Raw genomic sequence first — 21,525 nt, forward strand, 5'->3', positions numbered from 1 at the left:
TGGACTTCCAAGAGCTAAGCAGATCAAAGCAAGCATATCTATCACACTGAGGAGATTTAAACTTCAAGACTCCTTATAAGAAATGGAAAGAGAGGTGGATATTTTTTGCTGTTTTTAAAATTAAAAAGGCAGCTAGTATTGTTTTTAAAATTATGATGAAGAACAAGTTTAAGCTTTGTTGTACCGTGCGTTGTTTGCCCGGACTGCTCAAGATCTGAATGCTTGTGTCGGAGGAACTCTTTGAGTTGGCTTCTTAAATACCTTCATGCTGTTTCATATCTGATACTCCTTGATGAAGGGTTCACGAGACTTGACATTTTTGTGAAAGGGGTTCACAGGTTGTTAAAGTTTGGGAACCACTGTTGTCAATGTTCCCTCCCCACTCTGAATCTAGGGTACAGATGTGGGGACCCGCATGAAAGACCCCCTAAGCTTATTTCTACCAGCTTAGGTTAAAAACTTCCCCAAGGCACAAATCCTTCCTTATCCTTGGATGGGTACTGCTGCCACCACCAAGTGAGTTAGACAAAGATTCAGGAAAAGGACCATTTGGAGTTCCTGTTCCTAAAATATCCCCCCAAACCCCCTCACCCCCTTTCCTGGGGAGGCTTGAGAATAATATACCAACCAAATAGGTAAACCAGATTCTTAAAAAACATAACTTTATTATAAAGAAAAAAAAGTAAAAGAAGCACCTCTGTAAAATCAGGATGGAAGGTAACTTTACAGGGTAATCAGATTCAAAACATAGAGGATTCCCCTCTAGACAAAACTTTAAAGTTACAAAAAACAGAGACATAGGGAAAACTCTAAGCATAGGGAAAATTCACAAGGTAAAAACAAACGATAATCTAATGCGCTTTGCCTTATTTACTTACTCTTTTTGCAATACTGAGACTCATTTTAGGAAGATTTTAGGAGAAGGAGTTTTCTGACCTGATGCTTCTCTACTTCCCCAGAGAACACACAACAAAGAGCACAAACAAAGCCTTCCCACGCCCAGATTTGAAAGGATCTTCTTTCCCCATTGGTCCTTTTCGTCAGGTACCAACCAGGTTATTTGAGCTTCTTAACCCCTTACAGGTAAGGAGGAATTCTAGGCTAGCCTTAGCTGTATGTTTATGACAACTGTCTTAAGCTGATGGCTGTGTCAAGTATCCCTCCCCTCAGCTTGTATGAAAACCAAGCTGTCTAAAAAGCGTTGCACACTTACATTGAAAAGCATCACGGTAATGTTTTATCATCCGTGTTCATAATAGCTGCATGATCTCTTCAGAAGTGAGATAGTCAGAGAGCTCTGCCAATTATATTTCATAGGTAGGGAAACACGCACATCTTGTTGAAGACAATAATCTCTGAGTCAAGGTCTGGTTCCTCTGTAATGACCACCATTGCTGGAATCCAATATATGTAGATTGATTTTTCAGAATTACATGTGGAACTATAAAAAAGAGTCAAACATTTCACAGCATGTACTGCTCTTCACTCAAGTGAGGCTATAATAAACTATTAAGGACCATATTGTTAATGGTATTTAGACACCTAATATACAGATAGGTGCCTAGTGGGATTTTAAAAATGCCTAGGTGCCTAATGCCTATTGATTTTTGCACCTTTAGGTGCCTAAATTCCTTTAAAAATAACGAAAGCACTACAAAATTGAGTGTAGACCAGGCCTGGATTTTGTGTTGTAGAAAATGTATACACATGCCAGGATATCTCATTGTCGAGTAATTGCATAGGAATGTCAAAGAGAAGGTGAGTGAGTGTCAAAACTCACCAGCCTGTCATATGCAGACTGAAAAACCAGAGGAAGAAAGTCTGCAGCACATGAGAACCTGAGCTCAGGATGCAAGAAATATATGAACATAACAGTAAAAAGAATAGCAGGGGGAAGAGAGATTATTTTATTTATTATTTTAGTTATTGGTACTGCAGTAGCTTTGAAGGATCTCCATCAACTTGACACCTAGCCAATTAAAAACATACTTTAAAAATAGTTTCAGGTGTCACATTTGCCTTGCGTTCCTCTCACAAATGTTGTGGTTTTATAATCACATTTCCCTATACTTCTCATGGTTTCCTTCTCCTCTTATAGCTCTGTCAACGACCCATGCAAACAACAGAGGAAATTAACAGTATATGGGAGAAAACACAGAAAGTGACTAAACACAAAGTGCTTCCAAATCACAAAGTAAACAAAGCAATAAATAAATAAAATAAAAAGAGAAATATATTTTTCCTCTAATCCCTTATTTATAGTAATCTAGAGGCAACTTGTAAAAACAGTACATGAAACATTTTCAGTCAGAAGTGTAATTTTTAAGTGGATGGTCTTTTAAGCAAAATAAGTGTGCTAAATGCAACATATAAGGGTGGACTGAACTCCATCAGTGTAGAACCCTGGAAACTGCAAGGGAAAGAAAGACTGTAGATATTGGGCCTCATTTCCAAAAGGACCCTCCTTTTGTGCCCATGCAAAAGTGTGTGTCACTGTTCAAACACTAACATAGGATACCTTAAGTGGCACTGAAGCAGTGTTGGTCCTCTGCACAGGGGTGATTTTAATACTGGGAGCCTGACTTGAAAAAAGACTATGGAACCTGGCCTATGAAGTATAGACCCCTTCACCTACCACTGAAATGCAGGTAGCCTTTGGGAGGAACACAGAAGCTTTTAGACAGCCCAAAGCAATATTGCACAACAATTTAAAATCAGAAAATGAGTCACCAGTAGTTATAGCTGTGTTCTCACTTGAAACCCCCCTCCCCGAATTTATAATTTGGCTGAAACTCGGTAAAAAAAAAATCTGAGCTTTAGGGCAAATATTTTTTTTACCAAATGTCTCCAAAAACTCCAAAAATTAAAAGATAAAAAAGGGGAATAATCACTTTGACGTGATGTTGTTATAAAAGAAGGGATCTTTTATGCTCATACAACTACAAATAATATTTTGACAGAAACAGAGAAAAGGTGAACCTCACTTGAATAAAATATCTTTACAGATAAAGGCCCCAATTCTGCAAAAATGTATGCACATGCTTAATTTTGCACATCTCAGTAATCTCAGTGCTTTAAATACAATTACGGATGTGCTTAAAGTTAAACATGAGCTATATGCAGGATTGGGTGTGATTGCTAACAGGGTGACATTTTTCAAACATACTCAGTTTTGAAGTCAATGGGAGTTTTACTACTGATTACAATGGGAGCAGAAGTAGGCCTGCACTGATGATTTTGGAGACCCCCATCCTATGTCTTCAATAGTCTCCTTCACTTTTGTGGACTGGGAGGACCTTACATGAGCAGATATCCCTAGAGGGCACAAAAGACAGGGAGGGAGTGCTGCTTAGAGCATAAGAACGGCCACGCTGGGTCAGACCAAAGGTCCATCTAGCCCAGTATCCTGTCTTCCGACAGTGGCCAATGCCAGGTGCCCCAGAAGGAATGAACAGAACAGGTAATCATCAAGTGATCCATCCCCTGCCGCCCATTCCCAGCTCCTGGCAAACAGAGGCTAGGGACACCATCCCTGCCCATCCTGGCTAATAGCCATTGATGGACCTATCCTCCAGGACTTTATCTAGTTCTTTTTGAACGCTGTTATAGTCTTGGCCTTCACAAAATTATCTGGCAAGGAGTTCCACAGGTTGACTGTGTGTTGCGTGAAAAAATACTTCCTTTTATTTGTTTTAAACCTGCTGCCTATTAATTTCATCTGGTGACCCCTACTTCTTGTGTTATGAGGAGTCAATAAATAACACTTCCTTATTTACTTTCTCCACACCAGTCATGCTTTTATAGATCTCTATCATACCCCCCTTCAGTCATCTCTTTCCAAGCTGAAAAGTCCCAGCTGTTCCATACCCCTAATAATTTTTGTTGCCCTTTTCTGAACCTTTTCCAATTCTATTGTATCATCCCCCTTCTTTCAGAGTAACAGCCGTGTTAGTCTGTATTTGCAAAAAGAAAAGGAGTACTTGTGGCACCTTAGAGACTAACCAATTTATTTGAGCATGAGTTTTCGTGAGCTACCCACCACCTGAGTTCCACGGGGCTCTGCCAGGTTTATGGGGGAGGGAGGGATGGAGTCACTGTCTTTCATCCCTTTCTCAGCAGAGGAGACGTAAGCAGCAGAGCTCCATGCCAGAATTATTGCTGCTTCAAGGAAATGCCATGGTTTGGGTGGCCTCTTCACCCTCACTCACTCCCCTTCTATCCAGGGGGCAATCTGAAGTAAACTCTTTGAGATGAAACAGCTGGAGATTTCTTGTCCCTCCGGTTTCTTTTGGGGTGCACGCCAGGACAATTTTGCTCTGGCAGCAGCAGGTACATTTAGAGACAGAGATCTTCCCCAGTGCATTTGTAAAATGCCTCCTTCAAGAGCTCATGAAAACCTGCCTGTCACCATCAGAAATTTTACTTTCAAGAAATTAAAAGCTGTATGTAGTGTGTTGTGCAAGGCACTGCCTGCCTGCGCCATATCCACAGCACTTGCGCACGGGGGTGGACAGTCCCCATGTTCGCCAAGCTGTATGAAATCATGTGAAACCTCTGGTTAAAACAAGCAACCTTTTGTGATTATTATGCAAATAATGAGGCTCCCAAGTCTGATTCACCCCATGTGATCCTTACACATGAGCCTTTGCAAAAATACCAAACTGACTGGTGCCATGGGGCATCCTAATTCAGCGAACTCGTTTTTTATCGGATATACATGTAGTTACCCAGACCTCTCTCTTGAATAGGGGCTCATTCAGTGAGCACCATTCCTGTCCTCTGTATGAGGCAGGGGCCCTGTGGAAAGAAACAGTACATGATCATAGAGAGATACGCTGGGTGAGGTAGTATCTTTTATTGGACCAAGAACAGCTCTGGGTGGCTCGAAAATTTGTCGCTGGACAGTAGTTGGTCCAATAAATTACCTCACTCTGTCTAATATCTTGGGCCCAACACACCTACACCGGGTAGTGCATGATCGTTTAATTACTGATGGTATCACAAGGCATGTGCAGAAGGAGGGTGAATTTAGGTTGCACAGGCAACCATAATGCTGGCCTTTCCTAACCGTAGAGTGCTTGACTTTGTCACCTTAGTCTTGTCACATATTTAATGGGAAAGATATAATATTTATCACATGATTTCTCACTTTATCCCTGCGATATCAGCTCTATATATGTAGTCTCTCTCTCTCTCTCGTTCCGTCTCCTGAGTGAACCCCAAACACTCCCATTTTGAAACCATAATGCTGGCTGTCTTCCTAGCACTGCCTTCCTTTGATTTCACCCATTTAAAAGCCCAGGAGCAGATGCTCGAGTTCAGACCGTTTTCTATGTAGCTCCTCCCCACTTGCGTATGGAGCAGCCGCCCCAGCCTCATCCCGCAGCCAATGCAAGTGATGTAACTACGTGCCCCTTGGACACTCCACTTCTGCCAGGCTGAACAAATCGCTGCGCAGTCCCGTCCTCCTCCCTCTCCTACCAACCCAGGCCTTAGCCCCACCCTCCCTGATCCCTTCTAGGACATGGCGATTGGTGCAGCCAGGAGAGTTTATGGGGCCCGCATTGGACGCCTCGCCGCGTCAGTCACCGATGTCGGCCGGGCTGCTTCCTTGCTCGGGCTAGGGGAAAACTTCCTTATTATTGTGCTCGCGAGTGACCCGCAGGGTTCAGCCGCGGCCCGAGCCAGAGGTGCCGCCGCCGCTGGAAGGAACGCGGGGAGCAGCTGCCGCCGCCGCCGCTGGAAGGAACGCGGGGAGCAGCTGCCGCCGCCGCCGCTGGAGGTGAGTAGCGTTGTCTGGCTCGCTCGCTCACACTGCAGCCGGGCAGCCCTCCATGGCTGTGACCCCAGCTTGCTGCCGATTTCAGATCCCCCCGGCAGGCATTTTTGCCATGGGCTGGTGGGTGGGTGGAAGGAGGCAGAGCCGCCGCGTTCAGCTTTCCGGGGGGTGGGCAGGGTTGTGAAGCTGTAACCAAGTCAGCCCCGGGAAGCCCTTTCCCCCAAGCGCGCTCTCCTCCTCGGGGATTGCCTGTGTCGACAGTGGATGGGGCTGCTGGGAGGGAGATTATTGCTGGCGTTTATTAGCCCGAGGTACAAACAGGTCTGCCTGACTTTCCCCCTCCCCCTTTCACGTTTCTGTGCATAAGGCGAAAAGGGCCAGAAAAAAACAGACAAACCCTCACACAGTTCAGTAGAGGCTGGGCTGTGCAAGGGACTAAATTACCCGCTCATTTTTTAGCGAGATAACAGGGATTTGCGAGCTATGTACTCAGCTGCCGAGCGAGGAGAGCAAGCAAAGATCATACTGCATGTAATCCAGGGTAGGCGGCTTCTTGCAAGCTGCTCCGTCGCTTCTTTGCAGCCTACCAGGCTTAGCAGCATTAGCATCCAGGCTTTTCTGGGGAGATAGGGAGTGTGCATTTAAAGGACTTGTCTGGGTGGTGTGGGGTTTTCATGGCTTTCCTGGAATTGTGGTTTCTCTCACAACTCAGCTGATACACACAGCACAGTTGGTAAGAAAGATTGACCGCTTTTATTAGTGAGGCAGCTGCTTTGCTGCAGAATTTGTCAAGATCCAAATGATGTGCCCTGGATTTTATTTAGGGCAGATCTTATTTATCTGCCTTGTGCCTGATACCTCCAGGAATGTATTTAGAGGGATGTTGCTTAGTTCTGCAGTTAAGTCTTTATCCTTTTACCCATTTCAGCATCTTATTCTCTCCCTGTCTGGCCCTCTGTAGGGGGCAGAGACCAATTCTTAGTTTCATTTTGGCCTGATATTTTCAGAAATGCTGCGCAACCCCCGACTCTCCGCCTCAGGAGCTCAGCGGCAGTATCTTTGAAAAGCAGACCACGTGTTCCATCAGAGACTGCTGCTTATATACCTTTGTGTGAGTGTGTGCATGCGTGTGCAAGCATCATCCACAAACTCCCCCTGGGCTCTGAGGACAATGAGGTCAAAGATGAACTGGCTTATGCTAACAGTGAGCGGGTCTTGGTGGTGACTTAGATATTTGGGTATCGTATAGGAATTACAGTATAGTAAAATTAATACACTAGCCCACCTATATGTTGATAGAGGAGTGGCTTTAATAAGAGGGTTTTTATATGCGGTTGCAAAAGTCTTAGGGACTATAAACGGATGTTATGAGGTGTAGCTCTACAAAGGAGTACACTGTACTTCTGCGCACCTTAGTGGCATGTGTCTGTATATATGCTAAGAGATTAAATTGTAATATATGAAAAATTCATTCATCTAAAAAACCTTAAATCACTATTAGCAGTTTAATGGTCTAGCCTGTACTGTACCGTTAAAGGTACTCTAGAAAATTGCACAGGCAAGTATCCTGCAAGCCGTTTTTACGCATGTATAACTTTAGTCATGCGAGTAGTACCACTGACTTCAATGGGACTACTCTCTTGAGTAATACTATGTGTTTGGCAAGATTGGGTCCTAATTCAGTGTCCGTTTGCATATGATTTATTTTTAAGAACAAAAATTGGCTTCCGTCCACATAAGGCAGGGCAGATGTCCCAGAAAAATAGATTCTCAGAGTCTTTTAAATGCATTGTAGGCAATTTATTTATGGCTGTGTCACCCAGACAAAGAAGCACCCTCTAAAAGTCTAAAGCATATAGCTAGTGAATTCTGGGGTTCTTAATGACTAAAATAATCAGCTGAATTAGCATTTTGCTTTCAAAAGCATTTTCCCCGTCCTAGTGATCATGTGGCCCGTGGGCCGTAGTTTGCCCACCTCTGCCCTAACTACATCGACCTAAGCACTGTGCCTCTCGTAGAGGTGGAGTTATTAAATTGATGTAGTGGGCGACTTACGTTGGCTGGAGCACCATTGTAGTGTAGACATTTACAGAGTTAGGTTGACATAAGCTGCCTTATGTCAACCTAAAACTGTATGTAGACCAGGCCTAAATCTTGAATACTGGGTGTCAGAGTATGAATAGGCAGTAAAACACTTCCAGGGAAACAGATTCCCTTTGGCAATCTCATACCTATGGCCAGAATGCCTTGTGTTATTGTATGTTGATTCCCCCGCAGTAATCCAGCCCTTTATGTGTTTAAAAGTGGGGGCTGAGTGGGGGGAGCACTCTGCCTCCTGTAGACTCTTGAGCATCCGTGTGTGTGAAATTTCAAATGGTGTGTGTCACTGTCTTTTAATTTTGGGGATCCCAATTGGTTGCACTCAGGCCGTGTCTATGCTACCACTCATGTCACTCACGGGTGTGAAAAAAAACACATGAGCTTCTCCCGCTGACATAGCTACTACCACTTGTAGAGGTGGTTTCATTATATCGATGGGAGAGCTCTCTCCCGCTGGCATAGAGCAGCTACACGAACGATCTTACAGCCGCACAGCTGCATCGGGTCAGCTGTGCCTCTGTAGGCTCGCTAGTGGAGACAGACTAGTAGATAAGGGCATCATCCTGGAGGATGCTAAGTGCTGGGGAGGAGTTCTGAACATCCTCTGCTTTCGTTGAAGAGCAGGAATTGAGGGTGCTCAGTGGCCTTTAAGAAGCATTTGGTACATTGCAGGATCTTGTCCAGGCATCGTGTGCTGAATGCCGTCTCCAAGAAATGAGACGGAAATCGATGATGACAATACTTTCAAGATGTGCCCATGTAACTGACATGATGCTTTTGTCATCTTGTCCCCCCCCTTGTGCCCCTGGTGTCCGCTTATGATCCTCACTTGTTGTGTTGAATTTAGATTGTGTGCTCCTTGGGGCCAAGGGCACGTGTCTGCCTTTGAAAATGACAGCGCTAACTCAGCCCTGGTCTACACTAGGACTTTAGGTCGAATTTAGCAGCATTAAATCGATGTAAACCTGCACCTGTCCACACGATGAAGCCCTTTATTTCGACTTAAAGGGCTCTTAAAATCGATTTCCTTACTCCACCCCTGACAAGTGGATTAGTGCTTAAATCGGCCTTGCCGGGTTGAATTTGGGGTACTGTGGACACAATTTGACGGTATTGGCCTCCTGGAGCTATCCCAGAGTGCTCCATTGTGACTGCTCTGGACAGCACTCTCAACTCAGATGCACGATTGTTTGCCATTGCTCTGACGCAGGGAGGAGCGACTGACGACACGGCTTACAGGGTTGGCTTACAGGGAGCTAAAATCAACAAAGGGGGTGGTTTTACATCAAGGAGTATTTGAGGCAGGACTTCACGGAGGGTTCCAATAAGAAATGGTGCACCTAAGTTATTGTTCTTATTGGAACAAGGAGGTTAGTCTGGCCTCTGATTGATACATGGCTAGATTTACCTCGCTGCACCTTCTCTGTGAGTGACTGCAGTGTGACCTAGAGGAATGAGTCCCCTAGACGGGGGGCGGGGGTGGGTGTTTGCAAATGAGTACAAAACAAATCTGGTCTATTTCTTATTTTGATATACTCCATCTATCTTTTACATCTTTGGCTGGCAGCAGACGGTGCAGAAGGACTGCATGCCATCCACATCTCAGGGCTGCTCGGCAGAAGATGGTACAATAGGACTGCTAGCCATCCTCATCTCTTGCCTGCCCGGCAGAAGATGATGCAATAGGACTGCTAGCAATCCGTATCACCTGCCTGCTCACCATAAGATGGTTCAATAGGACTGACTGCAGGACTAAAGAGAATGACTTGATCAAGTCACTCCAAATTTAGTCCCTGCACCCATGTCTGCCCAGGCACTCCTGATCGACCTCACACAGGTGACCAGGAGCACCTCGGACATGACGAGGACGGCTACCAGTCCTATTGCACCGTCTGCTGCCATAAGGCAATGGGTTGCTGCTACTGTGTAGCAATGCAGTACCGCGTCTGCCAGCACCCAGGAGACATACGGTGACGGTTACCTGAGCGGGCTCCATGCTTGCCGTGGTATGGTGTCTGCACAGGTAACTCAGACAAAAAGGTGCGAAACGATTGTCTGCCCTTGCTTTCACGGAGGGAGGGAGGGAGGGAGGGAACGGGGGCCTGACGATATGTACCCAGAACCACCCGCGACAATGTTTTCGCCCCATCAGGCATTGGAATTCTCAACCCAGAATTCCAATGGGCAGCGGAGACTGCGGGAACTGTGGGATAGCTACCCACAGTGCAATGCTCCGGAAGTCAACTCTAACCTCGGTACTATGGAAGAGCGCCGCCGAGTTAATGCACTTAATGCACTTAGAGCATTTTCTGTGGGGACACACACACTCGAATATATAAAACCGATTTCTAAAAAAATGACTTCTATAAATTCGACCTAATTTCGTAGTGTAGACATACTCTCAGAGAGAACTCCACCGGCACATTACTGCAGGTCTTAGGCCAAGAGCAAAAAGTAAATGAGCTGTCCATCCCTAGGTCGGCCTCCTAGGCAGAGGCCTCGGGGAGCCCCCTTAGCTATTCTGTTGATGCTGAGGCTTGTGATGATGTAGCTGTCAGAAGCTGTCTGAGGACTCAAGGAGACTCCACCTAAAAGTCAGTGCTCCTACCTGATCAGCTGGCAGGATTGTCAATGGAGAAAAATGTGAAGCCCTTCCAATTTCTTTTGCCCTCCACACCAGGAGGATTCTCAGTCTCTGGAGGATGGGCGGGGGGAGAAGGAGGAATGAGGTGTTGTACCTGGATCTCCTGCAGGCCAGGGCAAAGGTGGCCCCCAGGTGATCATCTGACCCATTCACTCACCCACCACTTCTTCACATTGCCAAAGACTTACGCCCCAGAATTTTAAGGAGTTGGCTGGATTTTTATTTCCGTAGTCCAGTGATTTCACCTGTATTTTCAGTACCAGATTCCTCTTTCAGCCCCGTTAGCCCCATGAATAGGTGTCCGTGCAGTGGCACCAAGCTTCTGGGATACAGTCACGCTCTCTGACTTTTTTTCCCCCTTTATATACTAGATATTAAAAGGGACACTGTCCTCACCTGGCCTATAAAATAGGGATTAGGAAGATTTTTGTTTGAAATGTCCCACGTGTTGAGGATACTTTGCTTATACAACAAAAGTGAAGGTGCCGTGTATCTCACACGGGGAACTGTTCTTGTAAGCCTTGCTCGTTTTTGCTGCATGTCCTGTTTTAGCTCAAATGTCGAGTTGTAGCAAAATGAGGGTGGCTAGGACAAGAATTCCTTCCGTTAGGAGAAAAAACATTGGACTAGGGCAGTGGTTCCCAAACTTGTTCCGCTGGTTGTTCAGGGAAAGCCACTGGTGGGCCGGGCTGGTTTGTTTACCTGCTGCGTCCGCAGGTTCGGCTGATCACGGCTCCCAGTGGGACGTACTGGCTGCTGCTACCAGCAGCCCCCATTGGCCTGGAGCAGTGAACTGCGGCCACTGGGAGCCGCGATCGGCCGAACCTTCGGACGCAGCAAGTAAACAAACCGGCCCGGCCCGGCAGGAACAAGTTTGGGAACCACTGGACTAGGGGCTTAGCGAAGGGACCGTGCAGTAAATTCTGTAATTATTGGGGCAGTGTCAGTAGAAGAAGCACATAAGTTACCACTAACAACAGTGAAGGAAAAGTTTATTTGTTCATGCTCCACCAATTGGCAGACATCACTGTTTTGGGAGCGCTCAGCATTGAGCGTTTTGTTGTGAGTACAGTACCGTGTTTACTTTAACTCACTGTCTCAGAGGTGGTGTGTTTAGAACAGTAAGTTCCTATAATCACATGAGGAGATTATTAGACGCCATGTTGGAAAAAGAGCTGCCTATGTTTGTTTGGTATGATGCAGTGTTGTGTAGGACAAAAAGGTGTTAGTGTCCTATGACTACAGGGGTGTTAATGGGCCACTTCATCTTAAGTGGTTCCTTAGATTACTTGTTAACTACTTGTGCTAAACCAGGGGCCAGCAAACTTTTTGGCCCAAGGGCCACATCTGGGTATGGAAATTGTATGGTGGACCATGAATGCTCACAAAATTGGGGGTTGGTGTGCAGGAGGGGGTTAGGGCTTCGGCTGGGGGTGCGGGCTCTGGGGTGGGGCCAGAAATAAAGAGTTCAGGGTGCGGGTGTGAGGGCTCCGGCCTTGGGGGTGCAGGAGGGTGGGTACAAGGGGTTCAGAGGGCGGGAGGGGAATCAGGGCTTGGGCAGGGGGTTGGGATGCTGGAGCGGGTCAGGGATGCAGGCTCCAGGCTGAGCTTACCTCAAGCAGCTCCCGGAAGGAGCCGCATGTCCCCCCTCTGGCTACCCCTTCTGCAGGTGCCGCCCCTGCAGCTCCCGGTGGCCGCAGTTGCTGGCCAATGGGAGCTGCAGGGGCGGTGCTTGGAGCAGGGGTTGCATGCGGAGCCATCTGGCTGCCCCTATGCGTAGGAGCCAGAGGGGGGACATGCTGCTGCTTCTGGGAGCTGCGCGGAGCCATGGCACATGTGGAGGCCGTGCTCCCCAGCAGGAGCTCAAGGGTCAGATTAAAATGTCTGAAGGGCCAAATGTGGCCCCCGGTCTGTAGTTTGCCCACCCCTGTGCTAAACTGTTCAACCTTGTATTTAGGTAGACACCCTGAGTACCTTTTCCAGACCTGAAGAAGAGCTCTGTGTGATGCAAAAGCTTGTCTCTCTCACCAACAGAAGTTGGTCCAATTAAAAGATATTACCTCACCCACCTTGTCTCTCTATTTAATTAAGTTATATCTACACTGCACTTTGGTCAGTAAAACTTTTGTCTGTCAGGGGTGTGAAAAAAACGCTGACCGACAAAAGTTTTACCCACAAAAAGCACCAGTGGGAGACACACTCCCACCGACAAAGCTACCACCCCTCATTGGGAATGGTTTTATTTTGCTAGCTAGAGAGCTCTTTGGAAGGTTGGGATTTGCAGATGTCTCTTCCTTGTTTAGCATTGGAGAGTCTCTGCAAACAAACTGATGTGCTGCAATACAACCATTCTGTAGATGTTAATACAAATCCCACATGGAGGTGGTTGTGTTCAGATTTACATGTCAGGTTCTATTGAAAATCAGTGAGGAACACAGTGGGTGTGTGCTGTGGTTGGACTTGCCAAAGATCTTTGATCTTGCAGATTTGGGCCTAATTTACAAAAGGGACTAGTGACTTTATTAATTAATGGAGTCGCCAATGGGGTGCTGTTGTGGAAATAGCAAATGTCATTCTGGGGTGTATGGCATAAAGTGGCCACACTGGATCAGACCAATGGTCCATCTAGCCCAGTATCCTGTCTTCCTACAGTGGCCAATGCCAGGTGCTTCAAAGGGAATGAACAGAACTGGGGATGGATCACTTGATAATTTCCCTATCGTCCATCCCAGCATCTGGCAGTCAGAGGCTTATTAACAGGCGTGTTGTATGTAAGACAGGGGTGGCGGTTGTTCAGCTCTACTCGGCACTGGTGAGGCCTTAGTTGGAGTATTGTGTAGGTCCTTCCTCCCTTAACATGCTCATCCCCTCTCCTCGGCAGCCGAGCCCGGGCCTGGAGTGAGCCACTGCTGCCTCCCAGACAAGCTCTCTCAGGCAGAAGCAGCTCTGTCCCGCTTCCCACCTGGCTGCCAGGGAGAGCGGCTGAACGTGCCACGGGGGAGGTGCAGGGAGAGAAGGACAGAGCACCTCTCCCTGCACACCAGGCCAATCTGTGTGTGTGGAGGGGGGGGCACTTGACCCTACATGGCCCCCCCCTACATGTTGCCTCTGCAATCTTAGACAATTTGGGGGCTTTCACTTTCACAGGATGGCACCTCTGGAAAAATCAGATTCCATTTCCCAGGGGTGTCTCAAGTTGTGCACCCATAATGACTAGTCACTTTTGAAAACTTACATATATATATATATTTTCCCTTTACCTGCTGCCTGTCCTGGAAGATTTCCACATGGTGGCCGTCAGGATAAAGGCTTGTCTACACTACAGAATTAAGTCGACTTAAGTTACGTCGATGACCATAAGCCGTTTTAATTACCTCGGTTGTGCATGTCCACACAACGCTCCTTGTATCGGCAAAGCGCATCCACAGTCGTTGCTCTTGCATCGACAGAGAGAGCGTTGCACCATGGGTAGCTATCCCACTGTACAACTCGCCACCCTCTGTAACCCTCTGCCTTTGGGAGCTCTGGGAATGGATTGAGATGCATCATGGCGGGGGGGGCGTGCTTGCCATCCCATGATGCAGTTGTTTCCATCCCATCATTTCATGGGCTTCCAAATTTGTTTCGTGCCGTTTTTCAACAGCCCTTGTAAACTGTGCACCCGCCATCTCTGTCTAACAGCATGGATCCTGAGTTGCTGACCATTGTGGTGATGAACGTTATGAACACGACACGTCTGGTCCTGCATTATTTCATGAGCTGCGAAACAGAGAATGACTCGGTGGTGCCTGCCCTGCTGGCTGCCATGGAAACAAATAATTCAAGATTGCTGCTGGCATTCACGGAACAGCTGCACGCGGTGGACCGTCGGTACTGGGCCCGGGAAACAAGCACTGAGTGGTGGGATCGCATCGTGATGCACGTCTGGGATGATGAGCAGTGGCTGCAGAACTTTCGGATGCGCAAATCCACCTTCCTGGAACTGTGTGCGGAGCTTGCCCCAGCACTGCGGCGCAAGGATACCAGAATGAGAGCTGCCCTCACTGTTGAAAAGCGAGTGGCGATTGCTGTGTGGAAGCTGGCAACTCCAGACTGCTACCGGTCAGTCGCAAATCAGTTTGGAGTTGGAAAGTCCACTGTGGGGGCTGTGGTAATGCAAGTGTGCAGGGCCATTAATCGCCTCCTGCTACGAAGGACTGTGACTCTCGGTAATGTGCAGGAAATAATTGATGGCTTTGAGGCAATGGGATTTCCTAACTGTGGAGGGGCAATAGATGGAACTCATATCCCAATTTTGGCCCCAGACCATCTTGCGAGGGAGTATATCAACCGAAAGGGCTACTTTTCTATGGTCTTGCAGGCGCTGGTGGATCACCGGGGCCGTTTTACTGACATCAACGCAGGGCGGTCAGGGAAGGTGCATGATGCACACATTTTTCAGAACACTGGACTGTATAGAAAACTGCATTCTGGGACGTTCTTTCCAGACCAGAAGATCCCAATGGGGGATGTTGAAATGCCCATAGTGATCCTGGGAGACCCCGCCTATCCCTTGCTGCCATGGCTCATGAAGCCTTACACTGGGAAACTAGACAGCAGCAAGGAGCGCTTCAACAACAGGCTCAGCAGGTGCCGAATGACCGTTGAACGTGCCTTTGGCCGATTAAAAGGTCGTTGGCGCTGCCTTTTTGGCCGGTTAGATCTCGATGAGGAAAATATTCCCATGGTCATTGCGGCCTGCTGTATTCTGCATAATATTTGCGAAGTGAAGGGGGAAAAGTTTCCCCAGGAGTGGAGCACTGAAGTTGATCGGCTGGCTGCTGATTTTGAGCAGCCAGATACCAGGGCAATTAGAGGGGCACAGTGTGTGGCTATTCGAATCAGGGAGGCCTTGAAAGAGCATTTTGACCATGATTCCCAGTAATGTGTCTAAGCATTTGGCCAGGCACTGTTTACTTGCTGCCTTGAATGGCCCCTGTAGTGCTTGCTTCCTGAGCTTTAATTGTAGTGAGCAAATGTTCCTGCCTATAGCCACTGTGTTTAAATGTTAGCACCAACTAACTTGTGTATGACACAAATAAAAAGTCAATTTGTATCAAAGAAGAAAGTTTAATAACAGGTCAAAACACAATTTTTTGGTCAAACTAGGGACATGGAAATGAAGAACGGTCTCGGTTACAGCTCTCACAGCTGAGTGTAACTCCAGCTTTCACTGTGAAACAAGTCCCTAGAGGTGGAGTGCAAGGCGTACTGCGAGGGACCGGGAACATGCGTAGAATGTGGTGGGGAGTTTGGGGAGGGCATAGAATGGAGTTCTGTATTAGCTGCAGGGGGACTCGTGCATGGATGTGCTCTGACTGCAGCATGATGAGTTCACTGCCTTATCTGATGGTGGCACTTCACCGGTGTGGAGGAGTGGGTCCTCAAGGGCACATCTGCATGAGCCAAAGAAATAATGAACAGCTACAGTATTGTGAATGCGCTCACAGCTGTGAATCATAAAATGTACACACACCTCTTTCTCACTATTCCTTGGGTAACACACAGGTCAGCGCAAGTCCCAAATGTGGTGTGTTTGGCAGGGGGCGCGGGGGAGAATTGGGAAGAATGGACGAAGGGTCTGGGTGGTTTCTGAAGGGGGTTACTAGAAGCCCCAAGGGAGACTTTTCTGAATATTGGTACACTTTTCCACAGGCTAGGGTTATCGAACCCAATATCTCACTCCTAAGGGTAACCTAGGATGCAAGGGTACATCTCCTGCTTGCGTGTGGCTTCAGACTGGCTCTGTATGCTGCTCGCCTATGTGCCACTCTGGTCCCTGCAGAAATAATTGTCAGGTGGTGCGACAAAGTTTCCTACAGCAGGGGGGAGAAACAAGGCAGTTCTGCCAGGGAACTTTTGGCAGAGGATTGCAGAATACCTACAGGACAGTTTCCTAGACATCTCTATGGAGGATTCCTGGGACATCTCGGTGTATGTTAACAAACTTTTCCACCTGGCCCCTACTGCGTAGATGCACAGGCTCTGTTGCATGTCCCTTTCATGCCCCTTCTTCTTCATGCCACTAGCAATCAGCCTGTAGGTTTTAAAGTTCCTACAGCTGGAGCGAAGCTACAACCCCATACACCCAGCAGATCCAGCAGCTCCCTTGTTCTCCACACGGGAGTGCATCTGTTGTGGAAAGCCAGCATGGTCTGCTGGGAAGGTGCTGTGTGAACAGTCCATGCAAAGCAAACAGGAAGAGGAATTTCAAAAATTCCCAGGCCTTCAAAAGGGGGGGGGAAGGGGCGCATACCAATGTACCTTCAGGGCAGTGGAGTTCAAACTGCTGACCAGAGCAGTCAGGATGGGCATTGTGGGACACAGGGCCGTCCTTAGGCATAGGCAGAATACAGGGTTGCCTAGGGCACCTGAAAATTTGGGACACCACTGGGTCTTAGTGTTCACCCAGCCGGATCTTCCTATCCCTGTTCTGACCCTTCCTGCAGACTCCCACAGCTGGCTGCTGCAGCCTGGTGACCCTTACTCCAGAAGGGATCTAGTAACTTAAAAGTGAAAAAGCCTGCCTGCCTGCCAGCCCTATTAGCACGACATTGAAACTGTTAAAGAGCCATTTAAGGGGTAATGAAGCCATTTAACAGGCATTTGCCAACCCCCAGGTATATACTGTCAGTTTCTGGATTTACTGACAAAAACAGTAGTGTATTACTGTAATATTTACTCAGAACATGCTAGTCTACATGACCTTAGTTTAAAATTTGCTTTAAAAATATTTCATTAGTGAGTTGGTGATTTTATAATCTTCACATCTCTAAAAAATCCTTGCATAGATTTTTAGATTCACAGTCATCTTTAGTCTGAAATGCTTGGATCTTCAGAGATATGTTTTTTTTAAAATAAATCCTACAAAAGGCCACCCTTATCTAAAATACACATTTTAATTACTACAGTAAAAAAAACTTCTGAAGTGTTCCTGTCCTTTCTGTTCATGCCTTTCTCCCTTCACACTCTCTCCCTCCTTGAAGAGAGCCCTTAAAGGGACAACAGCCCTTTCCTTCCAGATAGCTGGACAAAAAGTTTCCCTTTCTTTACTTCTGACTATCTGATGAACTAGTTTTAAGAGAACCCTCCAGCAAAATCAGTACCTAGTAACATATAAAATCCTTTGTTATGCCTAAAATCTTTGGAAACATATTTTTTAATGTTGGTGAAATTTCATGAACATGTCTATTGTTGTGGAGATCACACAAAGTAAATTAGTGTTCCCTTTTTCTAAAAGCAATGAACATTGTTCTAAACACACTAAACCTCTATGACTGATTAATTTAAAATAATGTCTTTGTTTCAGTGAGTTAAATATGTAGTAATCTGGAATGATTATGAAGGTTTAAGAGTACATTTTAAAATATAAAATCAGCTTAGAAATACTGATTAAGAAAATGTAAAACAGAGAAGAGCTGCATCATGTATTCCATAATATGTAATGCTGTATTCAGCAAGACAGTTGACTCGCCTTTACTACAAAGTTTTTGCAAATAAATCTCTGACAAACTTCAGGGCATATCAAAAAACCTGTGACTGAAAGTTTTTATTCCCAAGTTTAGTGCTTTTAATTAGGTACCTTCTGCATGTCTGGTCTTCACCGTCTGGCATGCAGTGGAAAACATGCTCCATTTTCTTTAGAAAGAAATGGCAGAGGAGTGTTTTTTTTCAAATGTCATTTGCTTCAGTTGGGTTCAGGGATTTGGCTGGAAAGGGGTGAGAAGAGTGGGGGAGGGAAGAGAGGAGGGAGACGGTGGGGAGAGGCCAGGGCGGAGTGAGGGTGAGGTCTGGGGCAGAGCAGGGGTGGAGCATGGGTGGGGCCACAGGCAGAAGAGGTGGGCTGGGGAGCTAGCCTCTCCAAGTGGCAGCTTCACCCACTGCCCGTCAGGGTGGATTTGATTTAAATCCAATTGATTTAAATCATGATTTAAATCACTAGTCAGGAAGACTTAATTTAATCATGGATTTCTACGTAAAAGTGCATTCTTGTTGATCGTTATAACCTTTATACATATTCTTCACAACTCAGAGATAGATGTAGGTTTTATTTTTAGAAGGTACATACTACACATTTTTAAAGTGATTTATTTTGAAAACTTTTCAGATTAATTTTCCAGCTATATCAGAAAATGGATGATTGTTTGGTTATTTCATTTATCAAAGGTAATTGAAGCAGGTATTTATGAAGTCATTGGGAGGTGAACTGTCTCCAAATCAACAGGTTAATCCTTAATATTTGGAGGATTTTCTTGTCATGCTGTATTAGGAGAACATCACCAGACAGACATTTACATTGTTTTATTTAACTAAAACAACAACGTTAGGTATTCTGGATTTTTTTCTTCAACAGCAAACATATATTTTAACAAAACAAGCATATGAATATTTGAATTTAGTTAAACATTCAAGTTTTTTAAAATCAGGTTTGTTTTCGTTACAATTGTTTTTAACTAAAATAATTACATGACATTTTTTAAAAGGAAAAATTAAATAGACCGTCAGCCAGGTCAACATGAGAAACTAAAATGTTGGTTTCTGCAGCTAACTCAGTCACCTTCACCTTCATTTTTCTGTTTGTTCATAATCTGGAAAAGAAAAACAAGCTTTCTTGCTTTTTCAGGTCCCAAACAATTTTTCAATTTGGAATGAATTAGTCCAAAGGAAGAAAATATTCTTTCTACACTGGCAGAAGAAGCTACTGCTGTTAAAAGTGAGATTATCACTTCAACAGTCTCTGAATTCATGTGCTGAAGTAACTTTCACTGGTGTGACTTTCTTTAAAACATCATCAGCAAACACATATTTTTTGAATGGTGGATAGTCTTTAGAATCCAGTATGTTGAGGATGGATTCTCATAAAGAAAATCAGTCAACGCAGTTATTTAATTATTATTACCATACTGCTCATTTAGTATTGCTCATTGAATTCACTGACACTCAGTACTCCTTTAAAGGTGAAATTGTAAAAGGAAGATCTGCCTATTTCAGCTATTTATTTTTTTATCACAACTGCATCTAAAATGATAGTACCATAGAGTAACAACTATACTTTTTGCTCAAACATGAGAATTCAAGAATAGTCCAGAAGGAAGACAGGCAGTCCTTAAGAAAGAAGTATGAAATAAAAAAGTATACCAACCTGAAGATCCTGCATGTTCAGACTTGTTGCTTTCATCATCTTCAGTGCAGCTTCCTTCTGAGAAGGAATACTTCTCATTATGTTGTTTCACTCGGGCAACCAGGCCTTGCATTTCTTTATTGCACTGTTTGCATTTTGCACACATGCCTGTTTTACCCACAGGTAGAGGAACTTCATTCAAATATTCCCAAACTGGGTCTCTTTTACAGCCTGTTGCCATTATAGGTTTTCTCTTCTCGTGAGAGAATGGTATGGTAGATCTCAAATCAGTGAAGGCTACACTCTGAAAGACCTCAAGACTTCTGGAATATGCTGCTCAAACAGTTTCACTTTTGTTTCCACTGCCTGTCCCTCCCTTCTCACATTCATCTCCAGACTTCTCCTTGTCCAGATCTATTCCGACCCCAGCAATCTTCTATTCATTGAACTTTTTGAAACTTTGTACTTTTAAAGAGAGGTAAGGGATTGACTCTGTGTACACAAATTTGCAGAGGGACAATAGGGTTCAGGTCTGTTATTTCTCACCTCTATTTATTATTTTTTTTTATTTAAAAACATTTTTGCTGTTAACAAGCATGTTATCTCTGGAGACACAAATCCACAGTTTGACAACTGCAAAACTAAGCATCTCTGATGGTGTCTTCCAGACTGAGCACTGAATCCCATTGAGTAGATAGAAAGATTAACCTAAATAATCTATACAGAAGCACCTGGAACCCCGTAAAACTGGATCCCTAATCCATGAACAATTGGAACTCATGTACAAAACTTTTCTTAAACATTACATGAATATATTGTCTCATACCATAGAATTAGAATTTATAATCCCTATTCTATGATGAAAAAAGAAAAGGAGGACTTGTGGCACCTTAGAGACTAACCAGTTTATTTGAGCATGAGCTTTCGTGAGCTACAGCTCACTTCATCGGAACTCACGAAAGCTCATGCTCAAATAAACTGGTTAGTCTCTAAGGTGCCACAAGTCCTCCTTTTCTTTTTGCGAATACAGACTAACACGGCTGTTACTCTGAAACCATTCTATGATGAGAGATCTTTGAGCTATAATGTATTTTAATTAAAACTATCTGTAGATAGGTTTTTTCTTCAAAAAGCATTTTATCAAAAAAATCCGATGTAAATAAAAAAAATCCGATTTTAAAAAAAAAAAAAGCATTGATTTTTATCCACCCTGTTGCCCATGACAGGATATAAGAGCAGGTTGGCTCCCGCACACCCAGCGTGCACTGCAGTGTCCTTAGGTCGGGGCCGTATTCACAGAGCCGAATGCGCCAGCGGTGCGCATTCTGCGTGAGGGAGAGGGTACGGGGGTCTCTGTGAGGAACTGTGACTCTCTGCCGCCGTGAGGTGAGCCGGGTGCCTTGGTATCCTTTGCTGCCCCGCCCCGGCATAGGGGCACCCGTTTAATAATACTGCGTAGGGCCCCATAAATCCTAAGGGTAGCCCTGGTGGGACAACTCATTTTGTCCCATTAGGGCGACATAACCAACTGCAGGTCTACGCTGGCGCTGCATCACTCTAACTGCGTCGCAAAAAGCTCTGAGCCGCTCGTTGAGGCGGTTTTATTGCGTGGGCGTAACAGGGGAGTTACATCTGCGGGAGGAGCATTTTGGTGCGTTCACCGCCAGTGTTTTGTTGACGCAAGGGGACTTTTGTCGACAGAACTGTGTTGTGTAGACAAGGCCAGAGTTTTTTAATAGAGCTTTCAGACTCTAACTCCCAAGATAACATGAAGCTTCCACTCACTACATTCATGGCAAGGAAGAGTAAAAGCCTTAAATAGAATCGGCAGTGGACCAGGAA

At 45.5% G+C, this 21,525-nt stretch overlaps 1 protein-coding gene across 4 annotated transcripts in view; it reads left to right on the forward strand.

Annotated features, from left to right (window-relative positions):
* The first annotated feature begins 5,477 nt into the window (after positions 1-5,477).
* The window catches only part of LOC125636077 (putative E3 ubiquitin-protein ligase HERC3), a 145,238-nt gene continuing 129,190 nt past the window's right edge, over positions 5,478-21,525 (forward strand). For 3 of the 4 annotated variants that reach the window (XM_048848633.2, XM_048848635.2, XM_048848636.2), the window contains exon 1: positions 5,482-5,782. The gene's annotated coding sequence lies outside the window, so the exon portion shown is untranslated. Of the gene's footprint in view, positions 5,783-21,525 lie in introns of all 4 variants that reach the window. The other variant, XM_048848638.2, reaches the window with a different exon arrangement.

Source organism: Caretta caretta, chromosome 4, assembly GCF_965140235.1.
Source record: "Caretta caretta isolate rCarCar2 chromosome 4, rCarCar1.hap1, whole genome shotgun sequence".
Classification (NCBI taxonomy): domain Eukaryota; kingdom Metazoa; phylum Chordata; order Testudines; family Cheloniidae; genus Caretta; species Caretta caretta.